A 16,706-nucleotide genomic window follows, 5' to 3' on the forward strand; every position below is an offset into this window, starting at 1 on the left:
AAATATTCATAAACAGTTAATATTTTACAGCATTTGTGAACTATTTGGGGTACTTGATGGCATTCTTCTTCTTCACTTTCAATGTGGTATTTAGCCTGGCTGTGACCTGCTTTGGCTCAGCTACCTGCTCCATTCCCATAATGTTGTTTAGCTCCTCTCAAAGGTATAAGCATCCTGCAGGTTATTAGCCTCTTTGTCATGTCATCCTTGCTGGCATTTTCCATTTGTCTCACACAGCTTCTTGGATTTAAAATGAAATGATTAATAAAACAAACAATTTTCTCCTGTACCCTTTACACAAAGGAGACAGCCATTTGGAAGTTCATATTCTTCATTTTATGCATCCTTTTTCTTTCTGCATGTGTTTGCCTTTTTCTCCTGAAATAGAGAAATAGCTAGTCAAATGAAATATGAAGTATTTAGAAATGCCAGAGAAAAATCTAAAAATTAACATTAAAAGGGAGCTAGATGTACAAAACCCAGGAAGTAGAGGGGAAAATGTTTCAAATAGAGAAAAGCCTGAATCTTCCTCTTGGTACTGTATCCTCTTTGCAGAAGAATCACTTTAATGAGAATTTAGGCTCTTATCAACAGAAGTGCTTGAGAATTAAATTGAATATATTGGCAGAGGAGGATTTTTCAACTGAAAAATGAGTAAGTCAAATCTAAGCTCAAGGTGTTGCCAAAATCCCCCAGCACTATCTATGTAGAGAGTTGGCAGGTATGAATCCAAGGGAGATTGTTGAACATGGTTCTGATCCTGCCAATTTATTAATTCATGGTTTGTCTAGGATGCAGGAACCTGAATATATTCATTCTTCAGAAGCTGTCTCACAAAGACAGAATAATTGTTTGGGAAGTTGCTTAGGAGATACTTATTTAGTGAAAGTATCAGTAGGAGGGAAAGAGAGACACTATAATATGTAGGTATTTCTTATGGAGCAATTCAATATGTAAAATGTTGTTAAATTTATAATCTAAACAATGATTTCATAAGATAATTATGAAATTTTGTTTTGGGAGAATATTTGCATATTTTTCTTCTCCTGTAAACTTTCAACCCGGTGGCACTTTTTAAAGGAATATATCCATTCTGTGTATCTAGAGACAATGTTTGAATGATATGTTTGATTGCAAATGTTCTATTTCATTATTTTTTTCTCACATTTCAAATTGCCCTTAAAAATGGAGTTAAGCTTTTCCAGTCATATTACTTTGCCTCATCTGAGTGTCTTGGTTATCCCATTTGGATGTCCAGACTGATGACACTTCACAAAACAAGAGAATTTGAGAAAAAGTTTACTACTCACACAGGGACTCCTGGGGAAAGCAGAGTGGGCCCATGCAGACACAGGCTGGCTTGAGCAAAGCACTGTGAATGGGCTGGGCATTTGCAGTGGTTAGGGATGGGGCTAAGAAAAGTTCCCATTTATGTAGGCTGGAGATTTTTGAGGCTTAAATTTCCCAGGGGTGTTAAAGAAGGAGGTGCAGGATGGGCTTTCTTAATCAGCCTGTCCGTATGTGGAGCCAAATAAGAAAAGAAAAGCAAAGCTTAAAAAGAAGTCAGCAGCCAGACATCACAAATGAGGTCAAGCTCTTTATTACAATGTGAATATTCTAGTGATAAAATTCTTAATTACATTCAAGTAACCACTGCATGCCTATGTTCTGAGCATGCTCTATACACTTTACAAAGCCTATGTACTAATGCAAGGAGTACAAAGAATTAATGTCCATGAATGGACATGGGATCTATCTATATAGTTATCTTTTTATAACCCTCAGAAAAGATTTAGAGTATTCTTCATACATGTTTTCATTGTATTTATTCCTGAAATTTTGTAGGGTTTTGAGTATGCGCATCTGTGCATGTATGCATGTGTTTGTGCACACTACCATGAATAGGATATGTTTCCACTATATGTTTAAACTAGTCATTGTAGGTACATGAGGAAGTTATTGGTGTTTGATATATTTTGTGACTGACCTGATCAACTTTTGTTACTAAACTCCAGATTCTTACTTCTTTCTTTGTAGTTTATTCCCTTGTGTTTTTCAAGTAGATATTGACATCATCTTCAAAAAATTGTCATCACTTCATTGTAATACGTTATATTTTTTTAAACCTTTAAAATTTTTTTCTTGGGGCATCTGGGAGCACAACCTGCCAGGTGCACCTGGAGCCCTGTGGGCTTTGGAGGCGGCCAACTTCCCCTGTTGGAAGTGAGAAAGCCAGATCATCTCCATGTCAGAGATGATGAGGCCAGGATTCTACCTCTACGGGAAAGCTGCAGATGCTGCTGACCAAGCCTGGAGCTGACCTGCAGAGCCCTGCTGCACAAGACACATTATTACCCAGCTCTCCTGTGATGCCTTCTTCAGTGATTCCTCTTGATTTTGTTGTCAATTCACCACTGACATGTGGCACTCTCAGCTCTTGGATAGAGAAAACTCCAAGCAGCGCTGTTAGGGGAACACCCACGAGGCAGAGGCCTGACCTGGGTTCTGCACAAAATGGTCTGCAGGTGGATTTCCAGTATGGGCCAGCAATAGAAGATATAGTGGCCAGTGAGCGGTTTCTGGGCCAAAAACTTCCGATTTGAAGAACAGATGTCAATATGGAAACCTGCAAAACAAATTTGCAGAGATTTTATTGACTCTCTGGCTAAAGAAGAAGAAAATATTGCCATAGATATCGCTGAGCCTCCGTACATGCAGTTACTTGGAAAAACTAATATTATTGGGAAGCCATTTTTAAATGTAAACTGTGAACACATAAAATCATTTGACAAAAATCTGAATAGACAGTTCATGTGCTTCCCACTGGAAGTTATCCTGACTTTTAATATGACTCTCGATGAGATCTTTGACAGTTACCTGACTGAATCTTAGAACATCAGATACAAGTAGGACCATTCCATGTATTGGAGATGAAGAATATGAGAAACCTGAATCCAGAAGACCTGAATCAGTCAGCTCATCACCATCAAAGTGATGATGATCAGGATCAGCTGATTCCAGAGATGCACGGGGCCTTCTTCCAGTGCCAGGTGTGCTGTCCTAGTGGAGATGGACCTCGTCAGAGCACGGAGCCTGAGTGTGGGCATGCCGCCATACCACCCACAGTGCGGTGCTGACCCACGACTGCTTGTCTCGTTCTCTGACAAACAGATGATCCAACTCCAAGAGTCTCCTGAAAATATGCCAGCAGGGCAGATGCCTCATGCTGTCATCCTTTTGCTCACAATGACATTGTTGACAAGATTCATCTTGGGGACAGAGTGAATATCACAGGCATTTATCCAGCTGTTCCTATTGAATCGGCCCAAGGGTGAGTAATGTGAAGTCTGTCCATAAGACCCTCATTGACGTCATTCATTATCAGAAAATGGATGCAAAACGTCTTCACAAAGGAGATGAAGAAGCAAAACAGAAAGTTTTTTTCAGAGAAGCACGTGGAATTACTTAGGAAACTTTCCAGAAAACCAGACATTTATGAGAGACTTGCTTCAGCCTCAGGTCTAAGCACTATAAGAATAGGAAGATTTCAAGAAGGGAAACTTGCTTCAGCTTTTCTGGGGAACAGGGAAGGATTTTAGTCAAACAGGAAAAGGCAGATTTCATGCTGAGATCAACATCCTGCTGTGCAGTGACCCTGGGACCAGCAAGTCCCAGCTCTTGCAATGTGTATACAACCTGGTACCCTGGGGCCAATATGCACCTGGGAAGGGCTTCAGTGCAGTCAGCCTAACCGTATATGTGAAAGACCCCAAAAGGAGGCGGCTGGTCCTGCAGACCAGGCCCGTATCCTTAGTGACAGTGGCATCTGCTGTACTGATACTTGAAAAGATGAATCGAAGTACAAGATCAGTGTTGCTTGAAGCCAGGGAACAGCTAACTCTCCTTACCACAATGGCTGGGGTTATTTGCAAGCTCAATGCATGCACATGTATCCTGACAGCAGCAAATTCTATTGAGTCTTAGTGTAACGCTAAAAAATACGACCTTTGAAAATATCCAGCGACGTCACACCTTATTACCCAGGTTCGGTTCCCTCTTCCTCATGCTCGACCTCAGGATGAAGCCTGTGGCAGGCATCTGGCTCACCGCCTCGTGGCTGTGTACCGCTCGAGCAGGGAGCATGTGAAAGAGGAGTTCATGGATACGGCAGTGCTGAAGGACTACGCTGTCACAGCACGGGATGCCTAGGGTGAGTCAGGAAGCCAGCCAGGCTGTCACCAAAGCTCAAGTAGAGGAGGAATGGTTTCTGCATACCCTCCAAAGCTGGAATCGTTAAAATGGCTTAGCAGAAGCCCATGCTAAAGTATGATATTCAAATAAAGTTGAAGCAAAGATACAGACCTCCACAGAGAGGCTGTAAGCAGTCAGCTACTAATCCCCAGACTGGCACTGTAGACATATCTATTCTTACTACAGGAATGAGAGCCATCTCTCCTAAATGGAAAGAAGAGTTAGCTGAAGCACTGAAAAGAACTTACTTTATCTAAGAGTAAGACACCAGCCCTACAGTACCCACAACTTTTTGAAGATGTTTGGGAATAATCTGACATAGCCATTACCAAAGATATATTTGACAAAGCACCATGTGCCTTGGCTGAAGATGACTTTTTGACAGTGATTGGAAAAACCGCTCACTTGCTCTGAAGCTCTGAGTGTTCAGCTCCTCTGCACTTGGGTACTGACTTTGCTTCCATATATGTGGACGGCATATGGGCCAATAGAAAGAAATTCTTTCTTTTTTTTTTTTAACATCTTTATTGGAGTATAATTACTGTACAATGTTGTGTTACTTTCTGCAGTAAAACAAAGTGAATCAGCTATATGTATACATACATCCCCATATCTCCTCCCTCTTGCGTCTCCCTCCCACCCTCCTTATCCCACCCCTCTAGGTAGTCACAAAGCACCAGCTGATCTCCCTGTGCGATGCAGCTGCTTCCCACTAGCTATCTATTTTACGTTTGGTAGTGTATATATGTCCATGCCACTCTCTCATTTCGTCCCAGCTTACCCTTCCCCCTCCCCGTGTCCTCAAGTCCATTCTCTATGTCTGTGTCTTTTTTCCTGTCCTGTCCTAGGTTTATCAGAACCATTTTTTTTTTTATTTTTTAGATTCCATATATATGTGTTAGCATAGAGTATTTGTTTTTACCTTTCTAACTTACTTCACTCTGTAGGACAGCCTCTAGGTCCATCCACCTCACTACAGATAACTCAGTTTCATTTCTTTTTATCACTGAGTAATATTCCATTGTATATATGTGCCACATCTTCTTTATCCATTCACCTGTCGATGGACACTTAGGTGGCTTCCATGTTCTGGCTATTGTAAATAGAGCTGCAATGAACATTGTGGTACATGCCTTTTTGAATTATGGTTTTCTCAGGGTATATGCCCAGTAGTGGGATTGCTGGGTTATATGGTAGTTCTATTTTTAGCTCTTTAAGGAACCTCCATACTGTCCTCCATGGTAGCTGTATCAATTTACATTCCCACCAACAGTGCAAGAGGGTTCCCTTTTCTCCACACCCTCGCCAGCATTTATTGTTTGTAGATATTTTGATGATGGCCATTCTGACCGGTGTGAGGTGATACCTCATTGTAGTTTTGATTTGCACTTCTCTAATGATTAGTGATGTTGAGCATCCTTTCATGTGTTTGTTGGCAATCTGTATATCTTCTTTGGAGAAATGTCTGTTTAGTTATATTTAGGTCACAGGCTCCCGGGACGGGCGGTATGGATAGTGACCTGTGCTCACACACAGGCTTCTTGGTGGCGGCAGCAGCAGCCTTAGCGTCTCACGCCCGTCTCTGGAGCTCCTTTAGGCGGCGCTCTGAATCCCCTCTCCTCGCGCACTGGAAACAAAGAGGGAAGAAAAAGTCTCTTGCCTCTTCGGCAGCTCCAGACTTTTTCCTGGACTCCCTCCCGGCCAGCCGTGGCACACTAACCCCTTCAGGCTGTGTTCACGCCGCCAACCCCAGTCCTCTCCCTGCGCTCCGACCGAAGCCTGAGCCTCAGCTCCCAGCCCCGCCCGCCCCGGCCGAGCAGACAAGCCTCTCGGGCTGGTGAGTGCCGGTCGGCACCGATCCTCTGTGCGGGAATCTCTCCACTTTGCCCTCCGCACCCCTGTTGCTGTGCTCTCCTCTGAGGCTCGGAAGCTCCCCCCCTCCCCCGCCACCCGCAGTCTCCGCCCGCGAAGGGGCTTCTTGTGTGTGGAAACCTTTCCTCCTTCGCGGCTCCCTCCCACTGGTGCAGGTCCCGTCCCTATTCTTTTGTCTCTGTTTATTCTTTTTTCTTTTGCCCTCCCCAGGTACGTGGGGGAGTTTCTTGCCTTTTGGGAAGTCTGAGGTCTTCTGTCAGCGTTCAGTAGGTGTCCTGTAGGAGCTGTTCCACGTGTAGATGTATTTCTGGTGTATCTCTGGGGAGGAAGGTGATCTCCGCGTCTTACTCCTCTGCCGCCTTGAAGGTCTCCCTCCAGCACTTTAAATATATCATGCCACTGCCTTCTGGCCTGCAACATTTCTGTAGAAAAATCAGCTGATAGCCTTATGGGGGTTCCATTGTATATGACTCTTTGTTTTTTTCTTTCTGTCTTTAAAATTCTCTGTTTAAGTTTTGCTGTTTTAATGACATTATGTCTTGGTAAGCGTCTGTTTGGTTACATCTTACTCAGTGCCCTCTGTTCTTCCTGTACCTGGATATCTGTTTCTTTCTTCAGGTTTGGGAGGTTTTCAGCCATAGTTTCATCAAATACATTTTCAACCCCCTTCTCTTTCTCTTCTCCTTCTGGGACCCCTATAATGCAAATGTTGGTACACTCAATGTTATCTCAGAGATCTCTTAAACTATTCTGATATTTAAATTTGTTTTTCTTTTTGCTGTTGTGATCAAGTGATTTCCATTATCTATCTTCCAGATTACTTATGCTTTCTTCTGTATTGCTTAGTCTTGTATTCATTCCTTTTAGTGTGTTTTTCATTTCAGTTATTTTATTCTTCAGTTCAGATTGGTTCTTTTTTATATTTTCTAGCTCCTTGTTAAAATTCTGTGTTCTTCTACGCTTTTCCCTAATTCAGTTAGCATTCTTGTCATTAATGCTTTAAATACTTTATATGGTAAATTGTTTATTTCTGTTTTATTATGTATTTTTGAGGGGTTTTCTCTTGCTCTTTCAATTGAGACCAATTCCTCTGTCTTCTCATTTGCTTAACTTTCTCTGTCTCTATGAATTTAGGGGAAACAGTTACCTATTGCAGTCTTCAAGGAGTGTCCTTACATGGGAGCATCCATGTATAGTCTGTGTGTGCCCAGTGCCTTTGGTGGGAGGGCTGGATTTGACATGAATGCAAGTCACATTTTTCCTCATGGTGTGCTGGTAGCTGTCAGCTGCCAGTGACTATTGCCTACCGATTGGGGATGGGGTCCAATCCAAAGTTGCTGGAACAGAAGCCCTGAAGTTTGGGTACAAGGTGGCTCCATTCCCTTCAAGGATGTGCTCTCCCCTCTCTCAGCTTCGGCACCCCTGCCCCAGAGGAGAGCGGTGCTGGAGCAATAGGGGCCTATGTGGGCTCTCAGCTCATGATGGGGCATGGGCTTCAGAAGGTTGGCTGTAGACAGAGGTCCAGGCTGTCTCTGATGTGCTGCCTGTGTAGTGCCAGCAATGGCTGCCCCCTCCCTGCCCGGAGGCTGCCCCAGATCTGAGTCATCTCTGTGTTCCAAGGTCTACCACTTTCCTCAGTCTTGGCAGCCCTATATCCAGTGCAGAGCTGTGACATGGAATAAGCAAGGCTGGAACAATCGAGAGGCTCAGGCTGGGGCAGATGCTAGGGTGGTCGCAGAAAACCCGGCAGCCACGAGTGCAGTCTCACTCTCTCCTCTCCACGCTGCCTCAGGTGCAAGCCAGAGGGTGCACACCCTTCACGAGCTGAGCTCAGGCTTCCCACAGCCCCCCTGTTAGTCTCAGTAGCCCTCCAACCAGCCAAGGGGGCCTGTCTGCCCTTTGTCAGACCTCAGGCCTGTGGAGCCCAATACGTGACTTGAACTGCCCATGCCCCAGGGAGGATGTCTGTCCACGTAACCTCTCTTTTCCTCTGAGTCCCCTCCTGTGGTCACAGGTCCTAACCTGATAATTTCTCTGCTCTTCTACCCAATTACATGTGAAATCTTTCTTACAGCCTTGGTTGTATCGGAGTCTTTCTACCATTTTCCAGTTAGTTTTCAGTGAGAATAGTCCCACATGTAAAGGTATTTTTGATGTGTTCGTGGGGAGAGGTGACTTCTATATCTTCTTATTCCTTTGTCTTGATTGATTTCCCCTTGTTGATTTTTTTGTAAAAATTGTATACTTAGAGTAATGTAAATATATTACTTTGCTTTTCGTGTTAAGCACTATGTACCATTTAGAATTATAAACCTGAAGGACAGAGAGAACATTTAGGAAAACATAATGTGTCTTACTAGAAACAGTATTGACTTGGAATATAAGATAGCCTTTTGACAAAAATGTGTGCAAATAAACTTCTTGCCACAAGAGCTTTGAAAATGTAGTCAATGCCCTTGGAACAGTCTTCTTGTGGACTCTTCAATGTATCCTCAAATTCAGGGCATTTGAATCATGAAGTGGGTAAAATGGTGTCAATTTTAATTTAATTTAGTTCCACATACATTTTTTGAGCAATCACTGTGATATGCATGTGTTATATTGGACACGCAGCTGACATCGTCTAGAGGAAAATGTATGAGGCACAAAAGAAGGAGGCTTCAATTCAGGTTTCTCAGATAACTAGCTGTCTGGGCCTCAGTTTCTTATTCTCTGAGGTGTAGACAGCATGACCAAAATGTTAGCAGTTTCTTATTTCCTGCTCAGTTTGCTTCAAGTTTCTATTATGAATGAATATTTGAGTATATATGTATATTTGTAAATATGTATGTATATATCTGTATGCACATACACACACATATAAATGTTACATGGCAACTCAAGTTTTCCTAAACATTTTTATACAAATTAAGTTTTATGTTTTTATTCTTTTTTATTTTTTGGCATAGTGTATTCTAGTGTTTATCTACAAATTATATTTCTTTTCTGGGTATAAAATGTAGTATCTTCTTTCTCTCAGGGATTTTTCTCACTGAAATTAACTTATGAAACATGAGGGCATCAGGGCACACTGCTGAGTCTGGCATCTCCCAGTGTGTTCACAGTCTTGCTGGGCTTATGTTTATTTAACAGGGTATCCTTAGTTACCAAGCATGTTTGCAGGTTGCAAGGAACCTAGGAATATGTATAAGGAAATTAGACAAATGTCATTAATATTTGATGTTATATATGATCTTCCAAAAGTATCTCTCAGTTACTTTGCAGTTTCAAATATAGGGATAAATCCTTCTGCCTCGTAAAGAGAGTGAAACAAATACTTAGGAAATTGTCTTTCTTCTTTTTTCCAACTTATCCTATCCATAAAGGAACATCAAACTTCTGCCTTTTCAGGAACTGATTATCCAGTGGTAAATTATTCCTGACCTTTGATCTACTCTTTTTTTCTTCTCTTCTTCTTTTCATATTTGATACCCACTGGTATTTCTATACAGAGTGTATAGGATGAAATCCAAACCAATTTACATGGTATTTTTCAAAAGGTTTACTCTGGAGGCAATTATTACTGTCAGTTTAATGGACATTTAAAAACTATATGTGTTATTCATATTATCAATGTCACATCAGTTGTATCAAGAGATTTTTTAAAAAACTGCAACTATGCATGCACAAAGATAATGACTGCTTATCACCACCTGGCCAGCACACATTTTTACCAAGGCTCTGATTTCAGTGTTGAGCTGAGGATAGATGAAACTTTAAAAAAAGCTCAAACACATGGGAATATTTTTAGGCAAGCGAATATCAGAGAGGTTAAGTCTGAGTCATATAAGAAGGGGCTACAGTTAAAGGGTTTATTTGCTTGAAATACTGACCTCTCAAGCACCCTTTATATCCACGTGAGAGCAGGTTTTACTAATTACACAGGCTAACAGCTCATTAAGAATACAGCATAGGGGGAGACCTTCAAGATGGCGGAAGAGTAACATGCAGAGATCACCTTCCTCCCCACAAATATATCAGAAATACATCTACACGTGGAACAGCTCCTACAGAACACCTACTGAACGCTGGCAGAAGACCTCAGACCTCCCAAAAGGCAAGAAACTCCCCACGTACCTGGGTAGGGCAAAAGAAAAAAGAATAAACAGAGACAAAAGAATAGGGACGGGACCTGCGCCAGTGGGAGGGAGCCGTGAAGGAGGAAAGGTTTTCACACACTAGAAGCCCCTTCGCGGGCGGAGACTGTGGGTGGCAGAGGGGGAAAGCTTCGGAGTAGCGGAGGAGAGCGCAGCCACAGGGGTGCGGAGGGCAAAGTGGAGAGATTCCCGCACAGAGGATCGGTGCCGACCGGCACTCACCAGCCCGAGAGGCTTGTCTGCTCGGCCGGGGCGGGCGGGGCTGGGAGCTGAGGCTCGGGCTTCGGTCGGAGCGCAGGGAGAGGACTGGGGTTGGCGGCGTGAACACAGCCTGAAGGGGTTAGGGCACCACGGCTAGGCAGGAGGGAGTCCGGGAAAAAGTCTGGAGCTGCCGAAGAGGCAAGAGACTTTTTCTTCCCTCTTTGTTTCCTGGTGAGCGAGGAGAGGGGATTAAGAGCGCCGCTTAAAGGAGCTCCAGAGACGGGCGCGAGCTGCGGCTAAAAGCGCGGACTCCAGAGACGGGCATGAGACGCTAAGGCTGCTGCTGCCGCCACCAGGAAGCCTGTGTGCGAGCACAGGTCACTATCCACACTGCCCCTCCCAGGAGCCTGGGCGGCCTGCCACACAGCCTGTGTGGTCCCGTGATCCAGGGACAACTTCCCCGGGAGAACGCACGGCGTGCCTCAGGCTGGTGCAACATCATGCCGGCCTCTGCCACGCAGGCTTGCCCCGCATACGTACCCCTCCCTCCCCCCGACCTGAGTGAGCCAGAGCCCCCGAATGAGCGGCTCCTTTAACCCCGTCCTGTCTGAGCAGAGAACAGATGCTCTCAGGAGACCTACACGCAGAGGCGGGGCCAAATCCAAAGCTGAGCCCCGACAGCTGTGCGAACAAAGAAGAGAAAGGGAAATCTCTCCTAGCAGCCTCAGGAGCAGCAGATTAAAGCTCCACACACAACGTGATGTACCCTGTATCTGTGGACTACCTGAATAGACAACGAATCAGCCCAAATTGAGGAGGTGGACTGTGGGAACAACGATATATATATATATTTTTTCCTCTTTCTCTTTTTGTGAGTGTATGTGTATGCTTCTTTGTGTGATTTTCTCTGTGTAGCTTTGCTTTTACCATTTGTCCTACGGATCTGTTTCTTTCTTTCTTTCTTTATTATTTTTTTGTGTATAGTTTTTTGTTTGTTTGTTTGTTTGTTTTGGCGGTACACAGGCCCCTCGCTGTTGTGGCCTCTTCTGTTGCGGAGCACAGGCTCCGGACACGCAGGCTCCGGACGCACAGGCTTAGTGGCCATGGCTCACGGGCCCAGCTGCTCTGCGGCATGTGGGATCTTCCCAGACTGGGGCACGAACCTGTGTCCCCTGCATCGGCAGGCAGACTCTCAACCACTGTGACATCAGTGAAGCCCCTAGTATAGTTTTTAATGCTTGTTATCATTGGTGGATTCGTTTTATGGTTTGGTTGTGCTCTTTCTTTTTTTCTTGTCTTTTTCTTTTTTTTACTACTTTTTAATTTTTTTATAGTTATTTTTTATTTTAATAACTTTATTTTATTTTATTTTATTTTTCTTTCTTTTTTTCTCCTTTTTATTCTGAACCGTGTCTCTGACAGGGTCTGGGTGCTCCAGCCGTGTGTGAGGCCTGTGCCTCTGAGGTAGGAGAGCCGAGTTCTGAACATTGGTCCACCACAGACCTCCTGGCTTCACATAATATCAAATGATGAAAGTTCTCCCAGAGATCTCCATCTCAATGCTAAGACCCAGGTCCACTCAACGACCAGCAATCTACAGTGCTGGACACCCTGTGCCAAACAACTAGCAAGACAGGAAAAAAAAACCCACCCATTAGCGGAGAGGCTGCCTAAAATCATAATAAGGTCACAGGCACCCCAAAACACACCACCAGATGCGGTCCTGCCCACCAGGATGACAAGATCCAGCCTCATCCACCAGAATGAAATCCAAATGAAAATAAATAAGGAAACACAAGCTTTAAATGATACATTAAACAAGATGGACTTAATCGATATTTATAGGACATTCCATCCAAAAACAAGAGAATACACTTTCTTCTCAAGTGCTCATGGAACATTCTCCAGGATAGATCATATCTTGGGTCACAAATCAAGTGCTGGTAAATTTAAGAAAATTGAAATCGTATCAAGTATCTTTTCCAACCACAACACTATGAGACTAGATATCAATTACAGGAAAAAATCTGTAAAAAATACAAACACGTGGAGGCTAAATAATACACTACTTAATAACCAAGAGATCACTGAGGAAGTCAAATAGGAAATAAAAAATTACCTAGAAACACATAACAATGAAAGCACAACAACCCAAACCCTATAGGATGCAACAAAAGCAGTTCTAATAGGGAAGTATATAGGAATACAATCCTACCTCAAGAAACATCTCAGAAAAACAACCTAACTTTACATCGAAAGCAGTTAGAGAAAGAAGAGCAAAAAACCCCCAAAGTTAGCAGAAGGAAACAAATCATAAGAGCAGATCAGAAATAAATGACAGAGAAATGAAGGAAACAGTAGCAAAGATCAATAAAACTAAAAGCTGGTTCTTTGAGAAGATAAACAAAATTGATAAACCATTAGCCAGACTCATCAAGAAAAAAAGGGAGAAGACTCAAATCAATAGAATTAGAAATGAAAAAGAAGTAACAACTGACACTGCAGAAATAAAAAGGATGAGAGATTACTACAAGCAACTAAATGCCAATAAAATGGACAACCTGGAAGAAATGACAAATTCTTAGAAAAGCACAACCTTCTGAGACTGAATCAGGAAGAAATAGAAAATATGAACAGACCAATCATGAGCCCTGAAATTGAAACTGATTAAAAATATTGCAACAAACAAAAGCCCAGGACCAGATGGCTTCACAGGCAAATTCTGTCAACATTTAGAGAAGAGCTAACAGCTATCCTTCTCAAGCTCTTCCAAAATAGAGCAGGGGAGGAACACTCCCAAGCTCATTCTACAAGGCCACCATCACCCTGATACTGAAACCAGACAAAGATGTCACAAAAAACAAAACTACAGACCAATATCACTGTTAAGCATGGATGGAAAAATCCTCAACAAAATACTAGCAAACAGAATCAAACAGTACACTAAAAGGATCATACACCATGATCTAGTGGGTTTTATCCCAGGAATGCAAGGATTCTTCAATATACTCAAAGCAATCAATGTAATACACCATATTAACAAATTGAAGAATAAAAAGCATATGATCATCTCAATAGATGCAGAAGTTTTGAAAAAATTCAACACCAGTTTATGATAAAAACCCTCCAGAAAGTAGGCATAGAGGGAACTTACCTCAACATAATAAAGTCCGTTTATGACAAACCCACAGCCAACATCATTCTCAATGGTGAAAAACTGAAACCTTTTCCTCTAAAATCAGGAACAAGACAAGGTTGCCACTCTCACCACTATTATTCAACATAGTTTTTGAAGTTTTAGCCACAGCAATCAGAGAAGAAAAAGAAATAAAAGAATCCAAGTCGGAAAAGAAGTAAAACTGTCACTGTTTGCCGATGACATTATACTATACATAGAGAATCTAGCAGCATAAAGATGCTACCAGAAAACTACTAGAGCTAATCAATGAATTTGATAAAGTAGGAGGATACAAAATTGATGCACAGAAATGTCTTGCCTTCCTCTACAATAATGATGAAAAATCTGAAATAGCAAGTAAGGAAACACTCCCATTTACCATTGCAACAAAAAGAATAAAATACCTAGGAATAAACCTACCTAAGGAGGCAAAAGATCTGTATGCAGGAAACTATAAGATACTGATGAAAGAAATTAAAGATGATACAAAGAGATAGAGAAATATACCCTGTTCTTGGATTGGAAGAATCAACATTGTGAAAATGACTATATAACCCAAAGCAATCTACAGATTCAGTGCAACCCCTATCAAACTACCAATGGCATTTTTCACAGAACTAGAACAAAAAATTTCACAATTTGTGTGGAAACACAAAAGACCCCGAATAGCAAAAGCAATCTTGAGTAAGAAAAACAGAGCTGGAAGAATCAGGCTCCCTGACCTCTGGCTATACTACAAAGCTACAGTAATCAAGACAGTATGGTACTGGCACAAAAACAGAAATATAGATCAATGGAACAGGATAGAAAGCCCAGAGATAAACCCAGGCACATATGGTCACCTTATTTTTGATAAAGGAGGCAAGAATATACAATGGAGAAAAGACAGCCTCTTCAATAAGTGGTGCTAGGAAAACTGGACAGCTACATGTAAAAGAATGAAATTAGAACACTCCTTAACACCATACACAAAATTAAACTCAAAATGGATTAAAGACCTAAATGTAAGGCCCAACACTCTAAAACTCTTAGAGGAAAACATAGGCAGAACACTCTGTGACATAAATCACAGGAAGATCTTTTTTGACCCACCTCCTAGAGAAAGGGAAATAAAAACAAACACAAATGGGACCTAATGAAACTTAAAAGCTTTTGCACAGCAAAGGAAACCATAAACAAGATGAAATGGCAACCTTCAGAATGGGAGAAAATATTTGCAAATGAAGCAACTGACAAAGGATTAATCTCCAAAATTTACAAGCAGCTCATGCAGCTCAATATCAAAAAAACAAACAACCCAGTCCAAAAATGGGCAGAAGACCGAAAGTGTCATTTCTTCAAAGAAGATACACATATTGCCAACAAACACACGAAAGGATGCTCATCATCACTAATCATTATAGAAATGCAAATCAAAACTACAATGAGGTATCACCTCACATTGCTGAGAGAGTGGCATGGACATGTATACACTACCAAATGTAAATAGGTAGTGGGAAGCAACCGCATAGAACAGGGAGGTCAGCTCGGTGCTTTGTGACCACCTAGAGGGGTGGGATAGGGAGGGTGGGAGGCAGATGCAAGAGGGAGGGGATATGGGGATATATGTATACGTGTAGGTGATTCACCTTGTTATACAGCAGCAGCTAACACAACACTGTAAAGCAATTATACTCTGATAAAGATGTTAAAAAATAAGAAATAGTACTAACACCTTGAAAATAGAGAAAATACAGCATAAAGAAGATAAATTATGAATTCAAAAAGGTGGAAAAATAAGTGGAGCCACAGTAAACTAAATGCAGGTTCCCTGATTTATGGGTTTTTTTAATCATGTGCAATGTAGATTAAGTGGACTGAGTTGCTCGGTACCAGATATAAGCCAAACAAAAGACACTGGCCCAGGGTGACCATATGAGTATTGATGGGGAACAATAATAATAATACAGTGCCAGGCAGTCTAGTGGTTAAGTTTAAAATTTTCAGGAGTATAGCATTTTTGCAATGTAGCAGTCATACTGATACACAATATCTTTCCTCTTTTTCCTAGAAATAAAGTACTAAGTCAAAAATGTAAGATTCTGATATAATTGGAGATATTACTGAGGCAAATGTGTGATTTTGAGGACAAGAAGAGTGCTTCTAAAAGGATTTCTTAATACCAGTAGTTTGAACTATGTGTAGTAATATAAGCTATATTTGTCAAACTCCTACAGAATTTGCCATTTAGACATATTTATGATAATAAGATCCACTGTACTTAACCCAGTCTTTAAAATCTTAAGTGAAAATTGGGTTCCTTGAGATATTAGTACTGAGTGAACATTCAGGATCAGATTCATGTACAAGAATGGGATAGTTCACCCATATCAGACACAGGTAATTAAGAAGCACAAAGGAGAAAGAGATTATTGGAAATTCTGTATGCTCCCCCACCCCCGCAAGCCCTTTCTTCCCACATTGGACATACATGCACATTCTGTCTCCAAAAAAGATTTTGTAGGCTTACCTACAAGACAGAGAGAGCATTTACATTATGAAATATCTCCATTTTTGCCCTAGAATGTGTAAAGCTTCAGGACATTTTCCAGGGAGCCATAAACCATTAATCCATAGATTCAGAGTTTGTTTACTACTCCAGGTAACAACTAATAATAATAATTCTTTAGGCTGGGACAAACTGCTAAGGGCTTTTATAGATAAGACTCTTCTTCCTAGTAGACATTACTAATCTCTTTACCTGGGATTCCAGTTGACAAGGGCATTAGACTCATTTACCTCCTTTTTTTTTTCTCCCCCTGGGCTGCTCCCTCTACCACATACACACACACATGCACACACACACACACATACATATCATAAAATGGGGGAATAGATCCTAGACCAGCTGCTTTAATAACTCTTTTTCTCCCCAAATACTAATCAATGCAATATAATTGAGTCAAATTTACAAAAACATTTTCCAAAACCTGTAAATATTCAAGCATATAATGAAATTTTGCAACCCTTGTAAACTTTAGTTTAAAACAAAAAACAAAAAAACCAAGAAGCATGCCTATAATTTCTAG

General features: G+C 41.7%; 1 protein-coding gene and 1 pseudogene across 2 annotated transcripts in view; both read left to right on the forward strand.

The window, feature by feature from the left end:
- The window catches only part of GRID2 (glutamate ionotropic receptor delta type subunit 2), a 1,351,788-nt gene that overhangs the window by 843,939 nt on the left and 491,143 nt on the right, over positions 1 to 16,706 (forward strand). The gene's annotated exons all lie outside the window — the stretch shown is intronic.
- On the forward strand, positions 411 to 4,665 carry LOC132483082 (DNA replication licensing factor MCM4-like; annotated as a pseudogene).

The sequence above is a fragment of the Mesoplodon densirostris genome, chromosome 1 (genome assembly GCF_025265405.1).
Source record: "Mesoplodon densirostris isolate mMesDen1 chromosome 1, mMesDen1 primary haplotype, whole genome shotgun sequence".
Taxonomy (NCBI): Eukaryota; Metazoa; Chordata; class Mammalia; order Artiodactyla; family Ziphiidae; genus Mesoplodon; species Mesoplodon densirostris.